The sequence below is a fragment of the Argiope bruennichi genome, chromosome X1 (genome assembly GCF_947563725.1).
Source record: "Argiope bruennichi chromosome X1, qqArgBrue1.1, whole genome shotgun sequence".
Classification (NCBI taxonomy): domain Eukaryota; kingdom Metazoa; phylum Arthropoda; class Arachnida; order Araneae; family Araneidae; genus Argiope; species Argiope bruennichi.
This window is the reverse complement of record NC_079162.1, coordinates 80787818-80803775: the sequence shown is the minus strand read 5'-3', so window position 1 is coordinate 80803775 and position 15958 is coordinate 80787818. Positions and strand designations below refer to the sequence as shown.

The following is a 15958-nucleotide window of genomic DNA, read 5'->3' as shown; positions in this document are numbered from 1 at the left end:
GTAAAAACTGAAATTGCCGAATTTTTTTATTATTAATTTTTGTAATTAAATACGTCCTATCTTGAAGGTTCTCAGAGGTAAATAATTTTCAAGGCCCTTGATTCACTCGGGGACTATACTGCTGTACAATTTATTCAAGGAAAAAAGCAATAAAAAATTCTCACTTAAAAAAAAAAAAAAAAAAAAACATGAACAGGTTAAACGTAAATTGTATAATTTATAATGAAGTATGATTAGAGAATCTTTATATTCAAAATGTTGTATATTGTTTATTAATTAAAAATTACTAATTTATTTATTAAATGATTGTTCTTAAAATTATTGATTTTTTTATTATAGCTATTATTACTTTATTTTTAAAAATTACTGATTGCTTATTTATTAATTACGTATTGTTTATTAAAGCTTTAAAATATTAAAATATGTCTTTATTGATAATTTTACTTTAATAATTGTCATTTTTTTCTATTGTACTCATTTTTCGATATGTTTTTTTAATTCGAGTTTTCAGATATATTGAAATTTTATAATATCTTTCTGAAATTCGAATTAATCAAATCACTATACAAAAAGTATTTATAAAATGTATTGATTGAAACAAAATGCGAATTACTATTAAAAGATAGAAATGCTACAAAGATATTTAGTTTATTTCAAATATAAAAGAAATCAAAAATAGTTATTCATTATATTTTTATTGATTTTCCTCAAAAATTTCATTTTAGGAAATATTCATTCCGATCCCGTGAATAAACATAAAACGATTTCTAATCTACAAATTAACGTGAAAATTAATAAACAGTAATTTGATGTTACAAGTTCACAATGGATTAAGTATTGTTCGAACCTCACTTATTAAATAGTTTAATTCTTTTAATAATATTTTATTACAACTTAACTTAGATATTCAAAGGGGTTATAATTTTTCAATTTCAATCTTATAACGTATAATTTTGTTTATTTAATTATGTAATTTTTCTTTTTGATGTACGATTAGCTACAACGAGCGGCCAAAAGAAACTTTAATAAAAGGCAAAGCGAAAAGCTGTGGACAGGCAGTGTATGATTACTATGTTTATTATTGCACGTAGCTACATTATTTAGATTTAAACAAAATTCTCGAAGAGTGCGGAAGGACTAAAAATATTTTTTTAACAATCGTCAGTCACATGATGACCTTATGATAGAGAAAGCCAATATATAAAATCATTTTTTATTGCTAAATAAAACTGAATTTCAATTACTTAAGAAATATTGCCATTCAATAAAGTATGAAATACAGAAATGTTCAAATGAAACTAATCCCTATTCTTTTTCCCGAAGTTTCAAAAAAATTCTTTCTTACAAGTTTAAAAGTAGCAAATGATAAAAAAATTTAGATCTAAATTTTGAATTTAAAAAAGATAACACATTTCTCTTCTAGATGCATATTTTGTTCATTAGAAACATCACTCACTATTTTTAAAATTGAAAATATTTTTAGAAAAACGCTAAAATATGTTTCAAATTACACGATACCCCGAAACATCTATACTAGAACAATATACGCAGAGAATTTTCAATGGAAATTAGAAATGAAAAGTTCGGTATTCTCCTGAATAGACGAAACAATTCTTTCGTTGAGTAATGTATTGAAGGCTTCAATAATTTTTTTCAAGATCTAAACTGAAACAGGCTATCTTATCCAAACTATATTCTTAAGTGCTATTAATAACTTGTTTCAGTCCAAAACACATTCTTTAAAAGAAGATGTGTATGTCTAATCATATGCCAGCTTATATTTATTATTCTTTTTTATTTTTCTCAATTAGTAAATAAAAACTGGTATAGTATAAAATTTTATGCGTAGATATTGAATCAAATACGTAACAGCTGCATAATATACAAATTATAACAGGCCAAATTATGAATAATAAATTATTTTCTATGATTATCATCATTAAAAATGTAATACCAAAACTGATTGCTTAATCATTATTTTTCCAAAAATATAAGGATTTTATTCCGTTTTTGACAATATTTCAATTTAAGTAAATGCCTTTATTTAATATAGGAAGCAATATTTCATTTCGAAATCACCCTAATCTCTATATCTACAAGTCTTTAAATTTGTGCGTGCATGTGAAGCGTGTGTAAAATTGAAAAAAAAAATTAAACCTATATAAAAACAAATCAAAGATAATAAGTAAAGAAATTAAGTCAAAAATACTCATTACTTCCTTTTTCAAGACAATGTTATCTCTAATGAAATGTGATGAAAGAAGAAATTTCCTAAAATGACACTTTTAAACAATATATTCTAGAATGATTATTACAATCATTCTAAAAATTGATTAAATATGTAAATTACAAATTGATGAAATATGTAAATTGCTGCACAAAATCATCATAAAATTAAATTTTTAATCATATTTAATTTTCAATTGAATGATATTCGTTGAATCACAGTACGTTTTTATAACAAACCCAGACAAAAAAAAAATCTTTCAGTGTCATAGCAAAATTCTAAGCTACCCAAATAAAACTAAAATTTTTTTATAAGAAATCGCAAAATACTTCTGCATTTTATTCATGACAGGTTTAGGAAGTGAGCAATCTTAGCTTTGATGTGTTTGCTTTCGTCATTACAAAATCTCTTTTCCCCTTTAATATATACAATAGTCTTCAGAATTATTTTATTATTTTATTTATTTAAAGCATTTGGAATTTAATCAGTAAAGTTGATATTGTGATTTTAAATAACTAGTGTTTTCTGAGTGAAGCACGAATCTGCGTTTTGGAAATGCTATTTAAGTCTTAATACTAATAACAACAAAAATCAAGCTCCATATTCCTGTCGAGGTTCGGCAATTATCTGTTAAATCAATGAATAAATGGCTTCACCAATCCTAATTCCGTGGTTTGGTGTGGATTTATTTGTTTATTTATATATATTTAACAGAAAAAGATGAAATTACGTAATATGGCAGAAAATATGAAAAAATGCAGAAATATAAAAATACTATAATAAGCACACAACAGTATACAAATAAAAAAAATCAAACACTCCATCAATAAAACAAATCATATGAAACGAAACACTAAGCCCAATAAGGAACTTCTTCAAACTTTAATAAATTTAGTTTTAACTGCTTTCATAATAGAAGAAAAACGTATCCATCAGGGAGGTGCAGTTTCAGTATAAATCACAGAAATTTCTAAAATATGAATTATGTAACCAAAAAAAATAATTAAATAATGATAATAGTTTTAATAGATAATTCTTTGTAAATAGAATAAATAAAATACGAATCTTGTAAATCCAGTTTTTCCAAAATGGGCAGAAAAAAAATGTTGGATGGATGCATGATTGGATTATGGAAAAAATGGATGTTTCTCCGAAAGAAAACAAAGTTTTACCTAAAAAAATTAGATACTTAGAAAAATATCAGCAAGATAAAAATTGAAGCGTTTTAGAATGAAAGAAATAAACCTTGAAGTTTGAATTAAATATTTTATTAAATATCCGGTAGAAAACATTTCAAGGAAATTCATATGATCAGATGTGTGCGAAAACATTATAAATGCTGCAATGATATTTGAAAAGACATACTCATGGATTAAGGTATTTAATATAGAATTAGACATTTCTAGGCTTTGAAATATTTCAGCATTTTGTATTCATAAGAGTACAAAATGCTAGAATATTTCGATGTCTAAAATATTTAATAAAACTTAATCTGATAATGTTAAGATCATGATCATTCATATTTTCAGATTGCATGTGAATTTCGAAAGCATTTGCGAGATTAATAAAAGTGTGACTCTATTTCTACAGATGCTTTAGCCAAAAATTTAAGCACGCACAATCTCATGAGATAATTCTTGAGCGATACATTTTTTCCATTTGTCATTTTTCCAAGAAAATAACTAAATTTATTAATGAATCAAATACATCCCAATCTTCATCAAAAAGTACTTTAACTGCCGTAAAAATTATTTATCATGAGTAATAATGACTCATAATCATCTCATTCTATTTTCTCGCCTACTCAGAGAAAGTACTGCATTCTTCAGACATTATAGCTTCAATATTTGATGAATTTCTGTGTTTAAATATCTTTATGACGAAAAAGTAATTTTTAGAATTATGTCTGTCTACATACCACTTTGACCAATTGAATATAACACAAAAAGGAAAAAAGCAAATAAAGGAAATTTGGTGTGTGATTTTAGCACCAAAATGGTAGATGTGTATACAATTTTGGACAAATTTCGCCCACGGAAGTCAGCCTGTCTCGCCGATTCTAATTTTTCGTTTAAAAAAACATGGCACAGGATATTTTATGTGAAAAGTACTCCTTTTTCTCTTAACTGAAATCGGCAATTTCCGTTTGAATCTATAATCAAAACTGTGTTATTGAACATTTCATTCACAAAACGGAATTAGTCAATTTTTTTCCCCCAAAAGCATAATGATCTTTGTAGTCCTGTTCTGCCAGTCTGTTTCACTGCCCATAATTTTTCTTTAATAAAGGATATTAAGTTAAAAATGAAGTAGGGCATTTTATTTGAAAAACGCTCCTTCTTTTCTTTTGCTTCTTAACCGACATCGACAATCTCAGCTTAAATCAATTATCAAGACTGCTGTATAATATTTAATTCAAGAAACAAAATTAGATGTTTTTCTAAGGCATAGTAATCTTCCCAATCTGTGTTACTGTCCATAATTTTTTCCTTAACAAAAAGATATTAAATTCAATACATGACATAGAGTATTTTACATGAAAAGTTTTCCTTCCTGTTCTTTTGCCTCTTAACCAACATGACGATTTCCGTTTAAATTGGATAATCAAGATTCTACTATATAATATTTCATTCACAAAACGGAATAGCCATTTTTTCTAAAGCATAGCTATCTTTGCAGTCAACAGTCCTTGAAAAATTATCTCCAATGATACGCAAATTGTTCGATTGCTTCAGTGTTTACTAGATTTCATTCAACAGCCCCCACAAACATAATCACAATTCTATCTTAGTTCACTGGTTCACTGTCCTTATGTTATTCCGGTTCTCACGGAAATGCAGTAGAGGAAAACCTAACATTTTTTAAATGGAAATTTTGATTTGTGGTCACACACGACTTTTTAAATTTTAATTTGTGAAGATTAAATAAATTGGATGTGTCATACTGCATTGTTTGTTTGCCAAGGGGATACCGAGAAGCTTTAATTCGACCGCATTTTTATCGAATTTGTTTTTCTCAGGATTCTTGAACTTCCTGTTAATACAATGTTAAATCGCTGTCTGTGATTCAAATTCATTTTTGTTCATCAGAAATCAAATCTAAAAACTGAAAATAAAATTTTTTTCTTTTTAGTGAATTTTTTGTGCGTGTGTGAGTGAATTAAATATTTCTGTAACTTGTATTCTCAGTGACGTCAAGTGAATAATTTTTTAAACCCCTTGATTCACTCGAGGGCTTATTTTGAAATTTTATTGCACAATTGTTAAATTGAAAATGCTTCTTTAATTGAAATAATTATTTTAAACTTTATTAAAAATTAATTATAACTAGCCATTTATTTATTAGAATTACTATTATTTATTAAATGCTATTTATTTATTAATTGCGAATTAGTTATTAAAACTGTTACATTAAATATTAATTTCTACTGCTATTTTTAGTTTAAAAAATTATTTTCTGCATCCATTTCAAACCGAATTCTGCCTAATTCGATTTTTTGAATAAATCGAATGTTTATTGTGGTCTCGTCAGATTCAGATCAGTCAAGTTAAACAAAAACAAACAACAAATGCGTCATACTTGTTAAGGAGGATTTGAAATCTAGGACTGATTAATATAAGACGTAAACGGATATGTAACTGATACAGCTTTACAATGGAATTGGCTCTTATTGTTATGTTTGAACACAGATAGTTCCAATTATAAACTTAAACAAAGTTACAATACAAGTATTCGCCAAGACATTTGTTGCAACATGACAACTGATAAAATTCTAGCCAAGAAAATTGAGGATCATGCCAGAAGGATCAATTTTAAAATTGTGTATTTAAGATAAAATGGCATTTCGTGGTCGTAAATAGTGTGATTAGTTGTTGTTAAATACTAACTTATCAATCAATGGAAAATACAAGAATGAGAATCAGAGATTCAGAAAAGTAAGTATGACGCATTGCGCAAAACAAAAGAATAATTCTGAATAATGTTAAGACGTTTGTAAAAATCATTTAATATGAAAAAAATTAGTATCTTTAATTTATATTATATATAAACCTTTATTATCTCTATGTTTTTTCTCTTTAACTGATACTTAATGACAATGGTTTTTCAAAGATCTTCGATTTTTAACATTTTCTGCGTAAGTGTTTTTTTTTCCAAATATTTTGATAGAATTAGCTGGGTATCACATAGAAAAAATCAATTGAAATCGAATAGGAAAATTGCAAAAAATATGCATCGATAATTGCATTGCCTTCTTTAAACGGCATTTGTTAATACAGATTTAAAAGCAAAAGCACGCTCTATTGAACACAGAAAGCTATTTATTTCCTCAAGGGTCAATACTCAGCCTATTTTTTTTTTTTTTTTTCGAAATTTCCTTGATATATGATTCGTTAAATGCCTCCCTTTGTAATTACTTGATGGTATTTGGGGATAATCCTCGTAATTGTAAAAATATTTAATAATATTTGCTCTGCCTTCTTTAAACGGCAAGTTTTAAAATATAAGCAAACATTCTACTGAACGCAAAAAATTATTACTTCAGTGGTGGAACATTAGACTACTTTTTACTTAATTTCCTTAATAATTGATTTTCAGTTAACATTTCCATTTACAACTACATGATTGTTATTGTAAACAGTCCTCGTAATATTATTAAACTCCTGTTTAATGAGTAGGATGGTAAGCTTATTTATATTACGCCATACATATCTGACTCTAGATTATTTCATGAAAGGAAAGCATTCCAGTTTGATGGCAAAGCTTTTTTTTTACTTGTTTGTCTTGTCTGAATATTTTGCTTAAACCATAAATATAGATTTAAAGAAATTACCTTGCATTATTAATGTTAATTTTTTCTTTAAAAATTGCGCAAAACCGAAACGTTAAAAAAAGTTGTTTTTTATGCGTTTTAATTTAACTTGACTAGTTTCATGTTTGTAAATATGGAATTCACAATCAATTTTTCATTTACTTCCTGAAGTTTTGGAATTTTGAAATTTTGTACACTTGCTTGCTTTGAGATAAAACACTATATTGTAATTTTCAAAACTTAATTATTAATTGATAGATTAATTAAATTAAATTTTGATTCGATTGCGTGGCATTCTCTAGTTATGAATTTGAGAAAAATTTATATCAAGAATCTATAATAATTATAATAATTAATTAGAAATTAAAGACTAAAAAGTTAACTAATTGAAACAAGAAAAAGAAACCTATTTTTTAGAACATTTATAAAAAAGTGTTTTTAAAACTTTTTTTGTTATTTATTTTAAATTTCATTTTCATTTTAAGGAATTTTTCTTTTGGAATATTTACTTTATTCTTTCTCGATGGTTTTATCGATCATTTTAAACAGCAGTGAATAATCATTTATCATAACATATAGGCAGGGAATGAAAATAAGCCTTAAAATTATTTTAATATGTTATCAGATCTTCCACTTTTGATAATATCAAGTAAATTTATCTTAGAATGTTCTTCTATCCACTTGAGAGAAAAAATTAACCTTAATTAGACATCTAGTTTCTAATGACCTTAGATAATTATCTTATGCAATAGTTTGATCTTGAAAAATATCTATGACTCAAACACGTGGAAAATAAAATTGTTACACGGCTTGTATATATCTAAAGTTGAATATAAAATGATAAGAAAGCATCAAAAATAAATTTTTTATCAGTATGGAATATGGCCTTGAACTTTTTTACTTATCATCAAGGTTTTTCCTTTTGAATTGCAGACATGTGTACATGCGCAATATTTTTAATCGATGGAACTTAATGAATAGCATTGTTAACAAACCATGAATTTTTCTCAAAAAATATACGAATACCAAAATGGCAAGCCAGTAAAACAATAGAAAATAAATGTAAAGACAATAGCCCTGAAATGATAAGAATGAACTAGTTTTTTTATAGAACCTCAATTATCCAATCTGATTGAAATCGAAATTACCTCGGATAATCGAAAATGCTGTTAACGGAGACTAAATTTTAAATCATAACTTCTTTTGTTTAGAAAATTTTTCCAAAATTGTTTATTTGAAGTTATAAAAAGGGATCCGCAAGTATTACTATTTATTAGCATTTTAACAAATCATTTATTCGTTATCTAATTTTTTACATGCATTTTTTGAATAATTAACGAGTTTAAATAAGAAGAATCAAGAATATTACTGATTTCTACCTTTCCTTTATATTTTCCCAATAATTATGCGAGAATTTTCCCAAAAGAATGTTTTCTTCCTCTACACAGCATCAAACTATCCTATACATTTATAGCCCCATTTTTTCATGAAAGCATGGAATTTGTTCTCAAGTCTATAAAAATGCTTAGGAATGGAATCAAGAAGTGCTTTAGAATGAACGTTTTAATTTTGTTTTCTCTAAATAATTTCCTTATTTATAAATGATCTACAACCTAGAAAGACATTTCAGAAATTTTTCATAGTAGGTTGCTACGTTTTTTCTTAGTGAATTTTCTGATGCAGGCTCGGTTAATAGACATCAGGAAAATTGAAGTCATAATGTAATTTGGATATTTTTCAGCATGCTTTTATAAGCATTTTTTCAATCTAGTATGAGGTACAAGATTAATATATACGATTTACTCCAAAACTGCCAAAATTTTTCCTCATAACAAAAATGGACGTTATAGAGTGAATAAATGTTTTGCAGAATATTATATTCTATTATGTATTTACAATGTTGAATATAATTTATTGGAAATTGTATTTTAAGCAACCTCCCTCCCCAACTGAAGATATGGTGACCTTGGGTCATTAAAATGTTGCAAATAATCATACAAAATAGATACCATCTAAGCGTCTCATCCCTCAACCACTGAATGCGGTACAAAAGGTCATCGGTGATACCGCCATTAAAATTTTACAAACTATTTATATATCGCCAGCAGAAGCGAAAGCTTAGCTACTTACTGTGAAAGAGTTTCATCGTCGTACTCGAGGTGCTTCTCCCTACCTCAGTACTATATCAAAAGGAACATTAAAGTTTACAAAAGCGAAAATACTTTACAAATAAATATGCACACCAAATTAACTTTACGGGAAAATATATGCTTAGAAAAGAAACTTTAAAAATTCTTGCATAAAATTTTAATAACAATTTTATAAATTCCTATTTTTATTAAAAAATGGAGACTAATTAGAAAAAGAAAATCTAAGATGAAACAGAAGGAAATTTTGCATTACTCCAAAACTGAATGATTTGTTAAGGATATATTAATAGCTTTTAAAGATATTTAGCCGGCGTCCTGGCATAGGAGTAGCGCATCTTTCCAGCGATCTGGCCGTTCTGGGTTAGAGTCGCGGTTCGGGCATAGTTCTTCTTTATCTGTGAGATGTGTAAATGTGCTCCCCTGTAAAAAGGGGTTGTGCAAGCGAATGTGATGCGTGAGTAGCTAAGACGTATTTCCGACCCTAGTTGGCGCTACTAAAAATAACTTGATAACTCCCTTGGCTTGAAATCGCTGACTTCTTCTGCGAGCTTATCCATGGCAAGTGCCATTAGAAACAACAACAAAGACATTTAATATAGATCAAATTAAAATTTAGAATTAACTAATGAAAATTTGTCACTAAAATTTAAAGCATTCTATTATTACCATGGAAAGATATTCTTCATGATAATATTTTGTCCTTTGGTCAAAAATGAAGAGTCTACGACAATTATCACATTTATACTAAAAAAAATCTAGCATAAATGTATTTTTTAACCTAAATGTAATGTTATGCAATTATACATTTTTTTATAATTCTTAATTATTAATAATTTCCAAAATCGCATTTATTTTCTTTCATTAAGCATTCAGAAACTATATTAAATTCTTTATAATAAACTATTTGATAAATAAATAATGCAATAAAGAAATTAAGCAATGGTAAATTATCAAGAACCCTTAAATTAAAAGTATAAAATTATACACTTTGGACTTTATTTTAAGTGTAAATGATGCAATTCGCAATGTATCTTTTGTTAAATTCCTTTTTTTTTTATTTCTTTTTATCGAAAACTCGAATAATCATTTCACATTTTAAGGTCTCATCTTTCAAAAACTGGCTTTTGACCTCTGATAACCTTTCAACTTATAGCTTATAAATCAGGACAACGAAGATATAAACAATCAGTGCAGAGGCAATAAGTGATGCTTACATGATATGCACTAAAAAATATGTTATTAAATGTTAGCCACATAGATTTGAATGCTGAAAGTTTTAAAAGATTTTAAAAGTGAGGAGCAATTCAGTAAAATAAAAGATTTAAACTATTTTCAGATTATTTTATTGATCGAATATTATTCATTTTAGAATTTAATTATCTTACCATCAGCGATCTGAGTAGGACTTGAATCCCCATTTAAACTGAAACCCTGATAATCTCTAAACTTAAAGTTCATAAATGAGAACAACGACAATATAAGTAATAAGCGATAAGTACGTAATATGCATTAAAAAGCAGGTTATTAAATGCTATCCTTAAAGATATGAATACTGAAAGATTTAAAGCAAAAAAAGAATTCAGTAATGTGAATAATTTCGGCTTATTCTGCTGATCTAGCATTCTTAAATTAGTAAATATGACGGAAAGCACTTACCATAATTCATCTGCAGAAACTATAAAACCATAGTAACTAAACTTTATTTAAGTTAAAAGATTTAATTGGCTGAAGAAATTCATACAAGCTATGTAACAGGAATCCGCATATGTCTCTTTATCTCATCGTATTAATGAATTAGTTGTTCACTTGTAGCCACATTAAAATAAGCTGAAATTTGCTTAGGCTGCAAAAAGTATATGGCAGTTATTAGGACAATGAATGAAGGACGAAGTAGTTGTGATTGATGCGTTAATCGCATCTCATTTAATGACCCGTAAGAGAGAAAAAAGGAGAATAAAAGGGAGAAAGTGCGACGTAAAAAAATGACAAGTTTTATATATTTCATATAACCATCAGAGAAATTTTTAAGTAACTTCAAATTAAAAGCAAGAAAAAAATGTAATTGTTAAAATCATGCAATAATTTATCTAATTGGTCTCAGAATTTAAATAGTGTTTAATCATGTAATATATAATATTCAAGTTTTTATAAGGAAATAAGTTTTAGCGAAAATTTTAAAGAAATGGCACAATAAGCTGCCAATTAATTCATTTCTAATGATCAAGGATAAAATATTAAATCATAAAATGTTTGGAAAGAAAGGAAGACACTGTGTAAAATTTAGGAGAGAAAGCTAAGTAAAAAACATTAAATTGAAAGAAAGATCATAATCCATTAAACCTGGATAGTTCAGAAAACATTTGAAAAGTTCTTATGTTTTCAGAATTCAAATAGCATTAAACCAAAAATACTTCATAAAATGGAGCAGATTTCAGAGAATGACTTTCTTTCTAAATGAATAAAAGAAACTGCTAACCCGGTTTTTGGTAACTCAATCGTAGAGAATATTTGACATTTAAGAAGAGCTCAGGTGGAAATTCGCGTGTTTTCTTACGATTTAATATCTTTTTCATTTATGTAATAAGGTTGAGAAAAAATCCTCTTTTTTCTCTCGGTGCATTGCGCAAGAATGGTTTTATCTGTGAGCCGTTGTGAAGGAGAATGAATGAAGTCGAATGTAAACTACACATTCCTTAGAAAAATGTTAACAGACAAATTTTATGGTTTTTTTTTTTTTTTTTTTTTTTTGTAAAAGCTTTGGGTGTTGTTTATTTTTAAAAAAGCAAGCTGATTTTTGGCATGGGAAACAAAAAGAAATGTTTTGCTCCTGCAATGATTCTTCAATCTTCCCACACATTTATTTATATTGAAATAGACAGAAGCAAATTATAGGAAACGTAATCCAATAATAAAAGTGTTTCTTAAAAAAGTACATTTTTTTAGTTTGGGAGTATATAACTTTTCATATATATATTTAGCACTTTTAATTGTTTTTTTGTTAGATCATGCTCTGGAATCATTTCTTTCTGCTCGATGTATTCTGCCCAGTAATAATTTTTTTTTTTTTTTTTTTTTTTTTTTTTTTTTGTTATTTTAACATATTTTGAGGTTTTATTTACATCGGATGAACCCGAAGTTTCTAACATTGTATCTCCATATACATCTCCATGTATTTCCATATATATATATAATAACATATTATTTATTTATATGTTTGTGTCCTACATGCATGCACAAAATATCGAATTCGATAAAAAAGACAGTTCTAGAAACGATAAGATTTATAATAACAGTTACAGTAAATATGCTTGTTTGTACGTCGCATTTATAATAGTAGTTACAGTAAATTCTGTTTTATTTCGTACATCACATTTTGAAACACAAAAAATGATAAAAATGAATATGAATGCAATTATAAATATGGCAAAAGAAATCTTTAGCCTGAAAGATAGCATTTCCCATATTTATAAGTATAAGCTTATTGAAAAAAAAATGCTTACCACAAAATTGTAAATATATAATAATATTAATAATCACAATTAATTGTAAATATAATAGAAATGTAAAATATGTATAATATTGAAAGATTGGGTGAAACATCAGTAGAAAGGAAATGTCTTCCCATCAAAATAAATGAGATTGATATCAAAATGAAAATGAAAAACAACACAAAATATTAAAAACTGAAGGGAAGCAACATAAGGGTGGTATTGAGATACGTATTTTAATTTTGGAAAAGATGGGGGAAAAAAGATACAAAATTTGGAAATGGAGTTATCAAATAGAGAAATGAAAGTTGAAGCTAAAAATATAATAATGGATAAAATTAATTTAAAAAGTATTAAACATCATAACACCAAAATATTTGGATAATTAAGCAAATTTAATACCCTTAACGTTAAATAAGACTATTTCGACGCAAAATAGTTATGCCTATTTCCTGAAGCGAATCAACATTTATTGTATTCACGTGCGGTTATTTTTTCATAGTTTGATTTTGTATGTATGATTGATACGTTATAAGCCAGTTCTAATCCTGAAGTACTCTTTAATGTTTTCACAGTTATTTAATTTTTTTCCAATATCAAATTTGTTATTGATATTATTAAGCGATTAAGCAGGCTTAAAAGTAGCTTCCAAGGCTTTAACTGAAATTATTATTTAATTGAATTATTATTAAAATTATTAAAGAACAAAGAAAGACGTCAATGGTAAGACTGTGTAAGTCGCCTAACAGAAACACTAAAGCACAATTACTGGAAATAAACTAAATTCTCTATAACGAATTCTTGAAAATTAACGTTACAAACAAAATTTTTCTTGGAGATATTAATGTGACAAGATAATGACTTTAGGAAAGTAAAGGGTCATTATCATTGAAAAAAATACATTCTTCAATATATTATTCATAAGCGGAGGGAAAGTGACAAGATAAATAATCATATATGTAGATTAACATTATTTCGAAAAGCTTACTTATATGATAATGAAACATTTTGTCATTTTATTATAACATATCTCTCTGATTTAATCAGAAAGATAATGATAAAGCTTTTTCCTGTATCACAAGAAATCTGCATATGCTAACCTCTCAGATAATTATAATGTATTTAAAAGAGCATAAATTGTGTAACAAACAAATTGTTGCAGTAAGCTCAAGTTTCAAAAAATCATTCTTTAAAATCGTTTTAATGTTTCTTGATTTTTTTTTCTTTCCAGACAAAATATTGATTTCCAAAATAGAGTTTTCATCTTAAACAAAATTAGTTTTCTAATTAAATTTTGCATTTTTCGATGATTAATCGAAAAATAAGGAAGAACATTTACATTTAAAATGTATTGTAAATCTAATTGAATGATAAAATATTTTTCGCATTGGTGACTCAGTTTTAAGTGATTATACGATTATCATTTATTGCATTTTTATACTCTTATATTTAACTCATCTTGTTTCATGTTTATAAAAATGTAATTTTGAAATCGATATTTTACTACTCCTTTCAAATTGCGCTGGTTCTTTGAAAATTTTTACACTGATGTATTGTCTATTGATGTTAAACTGTTTTAATAATTTTACAATGATCAATTAAGTAAATGATTACATTTTAATTAAAATAAATTACTCCACCTGGTAGTAAATTTCAGAAAAAAATTGATTTCAAGAGATTTAAAAATTAAAGATTTAAAAGCAGAAACTAATTAGAATTAAACAAACTAATTGCTTTATATTATGCAAATAAATGAGTGTTTGTTAAATATATCTCGGTAAAATTTATTGAGTTTCAGAATTTTTTACTATAACAGAAAATAATAATCTTTTAAACATTTTAAAATATTATGTAATTAGCATTTATTCGTAGAGATAAAGTATTTCACGAAAAGTAGAAAAAAGGACTTTTTTGTTTCATTTCTCAGCGATGCATTCTTTTTTTATTAATGAGAGAATAATATGCAACGAATCAGCAGTTATAAAAGTATTCTGTATGTTGTGGAAAGTGTGTTTATTCTATTAATATATATTTTACTAATATCATATCCAAAGAACTGCAGGATATACAATTGCACAGTAGAATAATTTATGGCAAAAAAAAAAAAGTATAATTTTCTCCATAATTACATAAATCAAATATCTTTAAAAATCTATATTTAACTGCATTCCTAATTTAAATTTATCCAAAACAGAAGATCAACTTGACATTAAATTTAATGGGGGAAACGCTCTTTAATTAGTAATTAGTATATGCGCGGCTATTTACAACTTATCATGACTTTTATATCAAAATGTCTGAAGCTAAAACTGCTGAAATATTTTATTGTTGAAAAACCCTTGTATGTGTTAGAAATCTCCTCTCAAATTGTCGTCTGCAATATGTTATTGTTGCATACCTCATATCGCTAGAGGTTCAATTATTGCATCAAAATGTCTTATGTTTTTCTCTATGTAGTTATTGATATCCGATATTTTGATATAACAGATACGATATTCTAAATCAGAAGAAATGAGATGAAATAGATAATCGAAAAAATCATTTTTATTCACTGCTAAATTGCGATATAATAAAAAACATTGGAAAATTTTAATACGAATAAAACGAGTTATTCATTTTAAAGGTTATCGATTATTTCATATAATGGAAGCAGTTTCATTCGCTTCAATTGGCGATTGTTAACTGCAAGTGAAGAGTTATTGCGAAAGAAAATTCAATATCCTTCTTTTCAGGAAAAAATACGCTTTTTTCTATTCTAAAACACTCAAAGATAACGGAGTACATGAGCACTCACTAATCTGAATATTTATCGTTTAAATTCTTTTTATTATTATGATAGAAACAGCATTTATCTTATCACTTAGTTATTTCATTTTTAAATATATATATATTTCTTTTTATAAAATTAGAAATAATTTATAACGTGCAGCTCAAAGAAACTTTAAAAGAATTTTAAATGGAATTAACAGCAAATGCATTATTTAAATAATTAATGTAATACTTATGTGCTCACTAAATAGATCATCGATCGTTTTTAAATTTCTTTTTATTTAAAACTACATTTATCTTTTACTCATTTTCTTCATCTTTACATATACGCATTTTCTTTTATGTTAAGTTAACGGTAATTTATAATGTTCAGCACAAAGAAAATTTAGGACGGATGGAAGCAGGAAAACGAGAAACAGCTAAGGTTTTATTTATCTAGTTGCTCATTTTTCGCTATAAATAATACGATTGATTAATCATCAGTTAAATATGAAAATAGAATTTTTATAAAAGA

The 15958-nt window shown here is 26.4% G+C and overlaps 1 protein-coding gene across 4 annotated transcripts in view; it reads right to left on the bottom strand.

The window, feature by feature from the left end:
- LOC129958292 (glycerol-3-phosphate acyltransferase 1, mitochondrial-like) overlaps positions 1–15958 on the bottom strand; it is a 121593-nt gene that overhangs the window by 92127 nt on the left and 13508 nt on the right. The window contains exon 1 of one of the 4 annotated variants that reach the window (XM_056070666.1): positions 10844–10860. The exons of the other annotated variants lie outside the window; for them this stretch is intronic. The gene's annotated coding sequence lies outside the window, so the exon portion shown is untranslated. Of the gene's footprint in view, positions 1–10843; positions 10861–15958 lie in introns of those variants that run through there. 4 annotated transcript variants of the gene reach the window in all.